At 39.6% G+C, this 7,941-nt stretch overlaps 1 protein-coding gene across 1 annotated transcript in view; it reads left to right on the top strand.

The window, feature by feature from the left end:
• Positions 1–482: 482 nt before the first annotated feature.
• Positions 483–7,941, top strand: part of Rab23 (RAS oncogene family member Rab23) — a 93,653-nt gene continuing 86,194 nt past the window's right edge. Inside the window, exon 1 of the mRNA XM_072305909.1 lies at positions 483–517. The gene's annotated coding sequence lies outside the window, so the exon portion shown is untranslated. The remainder of the gene's footprint in view (positions 518–7,941) is intronic.

The raw sequence follows: 7,941 nt of genomic DNA, 5'->3' as shown, positions 1-7,941 counted from the left end.
GGTTTGAGTAATTTTCGTTGTGTGAGTCGTGTTCTACGTGAAATTCTGGTTATGAAACATGTATCAGATCGCTTAAATTCGTACCTTGTCTAGTGGTCCATTGCTGAACGAAAGCTGTTTAAAATCTAAAGATAGGCAACCAGCAATATTTTGAAGTTGAAACATGTTTCAACTTGATTGCAACCAGTTCCAACAATGATAGCTCCTTCGGGGGAGAGAATAGGCAATCTGCACATCAATCCATTAGTTGCAAGAATCAAACGATTTTGTTGCAAGTTGTTGCAACCTCTGCTACTTGGGTATGAGGTATGAGATTGATGAGCGACTTGTGCGCGTGTATGCTCTTTCGCATTCTCGTGATTTGAAGGCGATTCGAAGCCTTTGATGTACTTGAGTAGCATTTAGTCTTCTGAAATTGAAGGTCGTATATCTAAGCCACTTTTGGAATAATTGAAGAGTAGATGAAGATAAATGTGAATTAGATCTACAGTTGTCAAAACTACTCGAGCTAGAAAAGGTAATAGAATTTTTTAAAACTTGATGTTTCTCACAAAAACGAAAGATATAATATGCCCAAGACTTGATATGGAAAATCAAAACTTTGTTAACGAATATAGATTTCTACAAATATCATCACACCACATATTATATTGATACAGGAATGAAAATTGATGGTAAATCGAAGTCTACTCTGGGTCCCGATAGATAAATGAAATAAAGCGGACTGTATGAATGGACCTCGGTTCCTTCTTCTCTGGACTATTGTGTCTAGAATTCTTTACCAAACTCATATTCTGACAAAGAATCAAAGTTACCTCCCACCACTTGGCCAGGATTTTTTGATGAAAACAATAAAACTTTCCAGAGTTCCAGATATAAATATAAAATTTCTCAATAAAAGGGAACTAATTCCCTGACATTTTCATTCACTGATGATTCCCGATTTTCCCAGTCTTGAAGTCTTGCTCTGAAGACATCAAATCAACCACAGAAAATGTGGTCGGAAGAGGTTGTTTAGTGGGTCAGGACGAGCGTCTACGGCGAGTGCCAACCCTACATAGCCCGTTAGTGACATCCTTGGCAGCTGCATCGCTTCGGGGTCGCCCTAGCAACCCTTCACAAACTATTGGCAGCTGTAGTGCCAGTATCATAGAATATTAGAAATAGCTTCACTATTTATTAGCTAAGCAATTTACAATTCTATGTCGGTATTCGATGGGCCACCTTTCGAAGAGCGGTACTTCAGTGCTCCTCCTGTTAGGCAGCACTTAAAGCGAATCTTTCCCCTCATCAAAAAGAATAAAAACCCTCAGAGGCTGTTAGAAATTTGTTTCCAGATTAGGTACTAGGGATGTCGATACTAAACCAATACTTCGTAAGTATCGATACTTTTGATCAATACCCATCGATACTTGGCATCGATCCTCAGACCCCAATATCGATGGTATCGATACTTAATCTAATTTTGTCATGAAGAAGGCCTCTTCTTTTTTTTTTAACAAGAGTGAAGTTGTTAAAAAAGAAAAAGAGGCCTTCACTCTCTTCTATTTCACCTTCACTTTGCACTGTGACAAACGACGGAGTAATCAGGTTTCTCAAGATGATTACCTTCGTTAAAAATGTTAAAAGGTCCATTCGATAACAATTGTAAAGGGCTCATAATAGTTGACTAAGCACGCGAATAAGGGCGGTTTCGAGAGAAGCGTAAATCTGACGGCCGACAGTCATACGCACACTCCCAATTACGGCATAAATCAGAGATAGTATCGATGGTATCGATACCTCAAAAGTATCGATACTTCAGCTCGATGCTCGATACCGGTATCGATGCTTAGAGTCGATACCAGTATCGATACTTCCCTGAGTATCGACATCCCTATTAGGTACTGTGACTAGCATTGCAGAGAAAGTCTCTGCAGGGTATTTCGAGGAGGCTACAGCATTCATATGTTTGTGCATTTCAGCATAGAAGTTGGACTGACTGTTGTTATTTTGATAGGGCAAATGACTATATTTGCTTTGATTACAGGTGCAGATCATGTCTCATAGTAGTTTTCTGCTGTAAACTCAAGGGTTTAGATCAAATTTAATCATTCTTTTGACAGAGCATTTAGCAGATACTGGAATTTTTCCACACCTAAATCTGGACTCATGGCCACTTTGAAACAGCTGTGAAACATTGTCCAATAAGACAAAGACAAAGTTCCATCAATTGTGGGCAGGGTCAAGCAGGCAGGGTGACATGAGCCTTCATAAATAGACACATTCAGTGGTGACGTCACGGAGCGATATTGTTGGTTCAATATCTCGAAAATCGAAATGTGCCCCAAAAAACAAACATAATCTCCAAAACGAACAATTGATGAATGAATGCTAAAACTAGCCTAAAACTAAAACATTAATCTGTGGGACCATAAAATTGTGAAAGCTAGTCATTTTCCAAAACGTTTGAGACCACATTCACAAGAATTGATAGTATACTAAGCTCGTGACATAATACTTAGTCTTCGAACGAACGTTGAGTTCATTTGTTGGGGCACATTTTGACTTTGAGATATTGAAATTAAAGCAAGATGCGACGTCACACTAAATGCATATGAGTATACTGTCTGCACATTAAAGAGCGAATTAACAGAGAATGATGAAAGGGGCATGACGTTCACAATCTAGGCCACATTTTCAAACCAAAGTATTTAACTAAAATTGTTTCGAGCATGTCTTAAATTATAGTCTAAGTATGATCAACCTCTTAACTGCTTCCTGGGGGGGAAAGGTGGCAATAAACTCAATTTTCTGTTAGTGTGGCTCCCACTCCAATCTGGATCACAAGTTTTAGTTTTTCAAAGGGGTACATTCATAGGGTTAGGTTTTTGGCGCCTGTTAGGAACCTCGCAACATGATGTGATAGTGGCATTGCTTTGATTGAAGGGCTGTGAATTCTTGAGAGGGACGTGTTCCATTATGGATGCAGTATTCCTCAAGGAGACCTGAGAGGGTTGTGCATCAATATAAGCATCCACTCCCTTGAAGGGATTATAAAAACTGCCATTTTAATCCAGACCATCATGTTCTTAAAAGACTATTAACGGAAACGCACAGAAAAACTTGGAGTGATATTCTGACACTAAGCGTAAATGGGCTTCACTCTCTCGGTAAGATAAACTAAAAAAAGGAAAATGGACTGCGTTAAAGCAAACTAGTGCTCTGAACAGTAAACAGTAGTTATCTCTTTAATCAAATGAATTCTTAGAAGAAAATGACTTCATGAGCAGAAAGGCAAACAGGATGGATTACTACGAAAGCTAAAACACAATAACTAGAATGCAAAATAGCCTAACAGCCTTTATGTCTACTGATAAACTCCTCCTCTTACTGTTTTCAGAGGTTGAGGTTAGGGTGAGACTCTGGTAAAGTGGTAAAGGAAAGGACAACATGGGGAGAGGACAAGTGGGTTACTGAAGGAAGGGAAGGAGGGTAGGATCCAGGTCCAGGAGGCGGAGCCTCAGAACAAACCAGGTGTAATCAATTACTGGGGCCTGTTCATTCAACTTACTCCAGAGATGCCAAGCATCTCCAATAATTTTGTAAATAAAACCATGCTTGAAAGCACATGGGAAATAAACTTGGAATTTTAGAGTGACAGCTTTCAGAAAGGATTCCTAGGGCTAGTTGACACTGACAGGGAAGTCCGCACACCTGAACGGGTGGTCCAAAATCATTAAATAGCCATCGCAGCTTAGGTAGGACCATATAGATAACGGCATGAAAATTGATAGTAGATTGAAATCGAGTCTGAGATACATTACATAAATGAAATAAAGTAGGCTGCATAATTAGACCTAGCAGGAGACCTGAAAATAGGCCTAAAACTAGGGTAGATGGGGCCATGTGGATGGATGCAGAAAATGTAATAGATGCATCATGTAAAATCAGAAAATATAAGTCGATGTGCAGGAATTAGATCAGCTTACCATTGATTTAAAGTGTGTGGAAACAACTTAAGCATCATCCTCGGGTGACATACCGTGCTCATTCAGCCGTTAAGAAAGGTTTCCCCAGTCAAAAGTGGCCTGCCTAACATCACCTAGGGTAGGACAATCAGGGAAAATGTGGTTAGTTTCAGGGCAAAAAGAGGGTCGATTCTCAGCAGACTCTTCAGAAAATCCCTGACAAGTAAAAAGGGGTGACACACGGAGTTAAATGCACTTAATTTCGATGAAACTACAACTTATGGCTACGAGCTTGGGAAAATGGGGCCTTCCATTTTCGGGGGAGAACCAGGGGGGAGATGTAGTTTATTAGGTAATTTTACCTGCTACAGCAAAGATGGTTTGGCGTAGATTACTCGTGGCGATGGATATAAACGGCAGAATAATCCGAGAGATTCAGTGCTGGAAAACCTTTCTCAAGAATTTGAAATCCAAACGCAGAACAATCAAGTAAGATCAGGGCTAGAAGGGTTCAGAAATCTGGATGTAACAGGTGACGGGATTACTTTCTAACGACGGCATGCCGGCGAATCACAATGCGGCATCAATGGCGCGCTTTACCGCGTAGGAATACCTTCCGCGTAAGGAGTAGGGACTATGTTACAATGCTACATACATAAACAACCGGTGTAAGGGGCTATTAGGAATATTAACAACCAAGAATCGTTATTAATTACCGTTGCCGAAGTCCGAGGAGCACAGCTCAACATATTTGGTGTTTTTAATACTCCCCTCTACTCTACAACGCTTTGAAATGCAGATTACTTAGAACATTGCAGCTACTTGCACGCACGCATGCACTTTTGTATTATTGTGATTTGAAGGCGATTTAAAGATTCTGACTGAGTGAGCATTGAGCAAATGCAAATCTGATGGGGAATCCATATGAATTCAATAAGTTCACTCATATCGCTCGTCAAGGGGGGACTGAATCCTATCTATCAAATTGGCATTAGACAAAATTTTGAATACACATATTAGAATTCTATTTTTCATATAAAAATAAAAGCCAAAAAAAGTTGCACTTCTGGTGGAAACTGTAAACCAGTATAATCATTTAGTTTTAGCGCCCACGTTGAATTTTTAGAGAGACGATAACGATTTGAAATGCAGCTTCGTGCGTAAGTGTTTATGAGCCACTTGTACGCATGTATACTCTCTCGTATATTCTCATGACTTGAAGGCGATTTAAAGCATTTGACTTGGCTAACAGATCTAATGAGGAATCTAAATTCTAAATTGATAGAATCTCATATCGCTTGTCAAGGTCAAGAGGGACTGAATCGAACTCTGAACTCGCATGAGAACGAAATAGAAAAATTAAACTCCTAGTGTTACCTAATTCAAGAAAAAATCCCCCCCCCCCCCCTCCAAAAAATATAATCCTGGTGGAGACTGTAAACCAGTAATCATTTCGGTTAACACCAACGTTGGATGTGTAGAGAGGCAACTATGCTTTTAAAATGCAGGTATGTACTTGCATCGAAACACATCATAATAAAACTCCTTGTCACTAGGCAATTTGACTGTCTCGCGCGTACACACAGCGATCCGTCGATCTGAAGGCAAAACATTGTGCTCTAATGGTTTGCGTGAGCAAGAAATTAGGTATACAAACAAATTAGCCGGAATCGCCCACACTTTTTTAAACTTCTTTGCTTTGAGAACTTTGAAAACTTCGGCGAAAATCCTTCCAAAGAAAAATAGTTCTCTTCACATTGTCAAATCAAGATGGGTCCAAAGTGCTGGTTTTGAATCAGGGGCTCTCCATAAATTACGTAACGCTATAAGGGGTGGGTGAGTTTGTATAATTTTGTGACTGAGAGTAATGAAGGATTAGGGGAGGGGGGAGTCCAGAGTTACGTAACAACATGTAAACCGGATTGAAACATTTTTTTTTTTTCATTTAATTTTTATTCATTTTCTTTCACTTGACACTTGAATATGTTTTTCTTTTTTATTTTCTCCTACAATTTGAACACTTACGTGTTGAAGAGCGCGCCCATATCAATTTTATACGAGCTGAGAGTATGTTAATTTAGGAAACAAACGGAGCAAGTTTGAAGTCTCCGTCTAGGTTTCACAAAAATGGATAAAAAAAAAAAAAAAAAAAAAAAAAAAACCGCTTTAGCATTTTCGGCTACATCCGCCTTTTTGGATTTTCGAATTTCGAAAATTTGACTCAAAACGCATGATATCCAAAATTTAAGCTCAGTCTCGGATTTCTCATTAAAAATCGTTGCAATTCCATGCATCAACCGCTGGCATGACGCGAAGGAAAGAGGCTTATTGTAGGCATACTGATGCTAACATATCGGCCAAATGGCAATATCGGTATTTACTGTTTTGTGTTGTGGGATCGGGGCTTATTTTCTCGCGCAAAATTTGGGAGCCCCTATAGCAACTAACATTGATATACAACAACTGCAAAATTGGAAGTTGCTCTCTCATTGGTTGTTCAGAATCGCGTAAAAAAAAAAAAAAAAAAAAAAAAAAAAAAAAAAAAAACAAGAAAAAAACGGAAAAATTTTGTTGTTTCACGACTATGTTCTCTGTTGGACTAAAACATTTCAGACGGTTTTTCATGTTGTTTGGATAAGATCAAAATGAAAAAAAAAAAACTCTCTCGCCCATGAGAAATTTCGTGTGGAACAGTTCAAAGCGGTACTTTGCACGGTGTCGCGCTCGCGCTGACGACAATGACGGCTGCGACCATGTAGTTAGCGCACGAGACAGAAATGCGCCTTCAATTTAGTGCATATGTAAGACAGACAACACGCTAGCGGTAATACTTGTTGTTGCTCGCAAGGTTGCAGGCGTTACGCTTTGAACGTCGGCACAGTCAGTCAGTCTTCGTCATGGTTGTAAATTAAATGAAACAATGGCTCATTTTACTTCAAAGACTAGGCATACCAGAAAACTATAATTCTTCTTATAGTGAGAATAAAAAAGGGGGCATTTGCAATGAACACAATGCAGTAAGTGGCTCATTCGTAGAAGTAATGACCCGTCCATAAATTACGTCAGGCAAGCTGTTTCTAATTTTCGTTTTTCATACCTCTCCCTTTCCCATGTCAGGTCCCTTCTCCCCCTGTCATCCTCCTTCAAATAGGTTCGTTAGGCAATCATGCTCCACCTCTCACCCGCATGTGCCTTACGTCACTCAAGAGCGAACATAGAATAAAATATCGGTGAAATCAGATGTTCCTTTGAGCGAAAAACTCTATTTACTTCTGACGCATTCCTACAATTCCAAGTATATGAATTCAATGTTGTTAAAAATATCGTACCTGTAAAATTCAATTCATTCACAATGTATGTCAATGTATTCTCTAAATTCCAGAGGAATCCAACGCAATAATGAGTTTTTCTTCAGACCGCTTCCATCGTTGCCGTGTTTAGACTTTGTGCGGAGGTGGCTACCGGCACCCATGATTCTAGCAAAAATTCTGGCTTGGAAAGCTCAAGAAATATAAGCGCATGGACTCTAAGCTAACGAAAATCGTTATTTCATTGTGCCACCCTTCAGTCCCTATCCATCCGTCAAAATAGTTGTTTTGCGCTTTAAGGGCGAGAACGCGTTTTTCGCTGAAATCTACTCGATGACGCCTACTTCCAAGGCAATCCCTGGATCATGCAACATTCCAACAGCTCCCTGATATCAGCGTAATTTTAAGTTTAAATACTTGCATTGACAAAATGTGGGTTAATGTTCTCAAAAATTTCCATTTTTTACATGGAGGAAAATTGCATGGCTCGAGCGGCCGTACGGAAATCACCAACGGACACCGCCGCATAGACCATAATTCTAATAGCATCCACCATAAGGATGGTAAATCGATGGCGGTTGTGTGGTGGCTGTGTCAATCTCGTTTGCTGCGTTTTAAAATCTCTCCCCCTATTTTATATTTTTAGGAGCGAACAAATCAACATCATTCTTTGAAGTTTTCAT

The sequence above is a fragment of the Bemisia tabaci genome, chromosome 1 (genome assembly GCF_918797505.1).
Source record: "Bemisia tabaci chromosome 1, PGI_BMITA_v3".
NCBI classification, from domain to species: domain Eukaryota; kingdom Metazoa; phylum Arthropoda; class Insecta; order Hemiptera; family Aleyrodidae; genus Bemisia; species Bemisia tabaci.
This window is presented reverse-complemented; position numbering and strand designations above follow the sequence as displayed.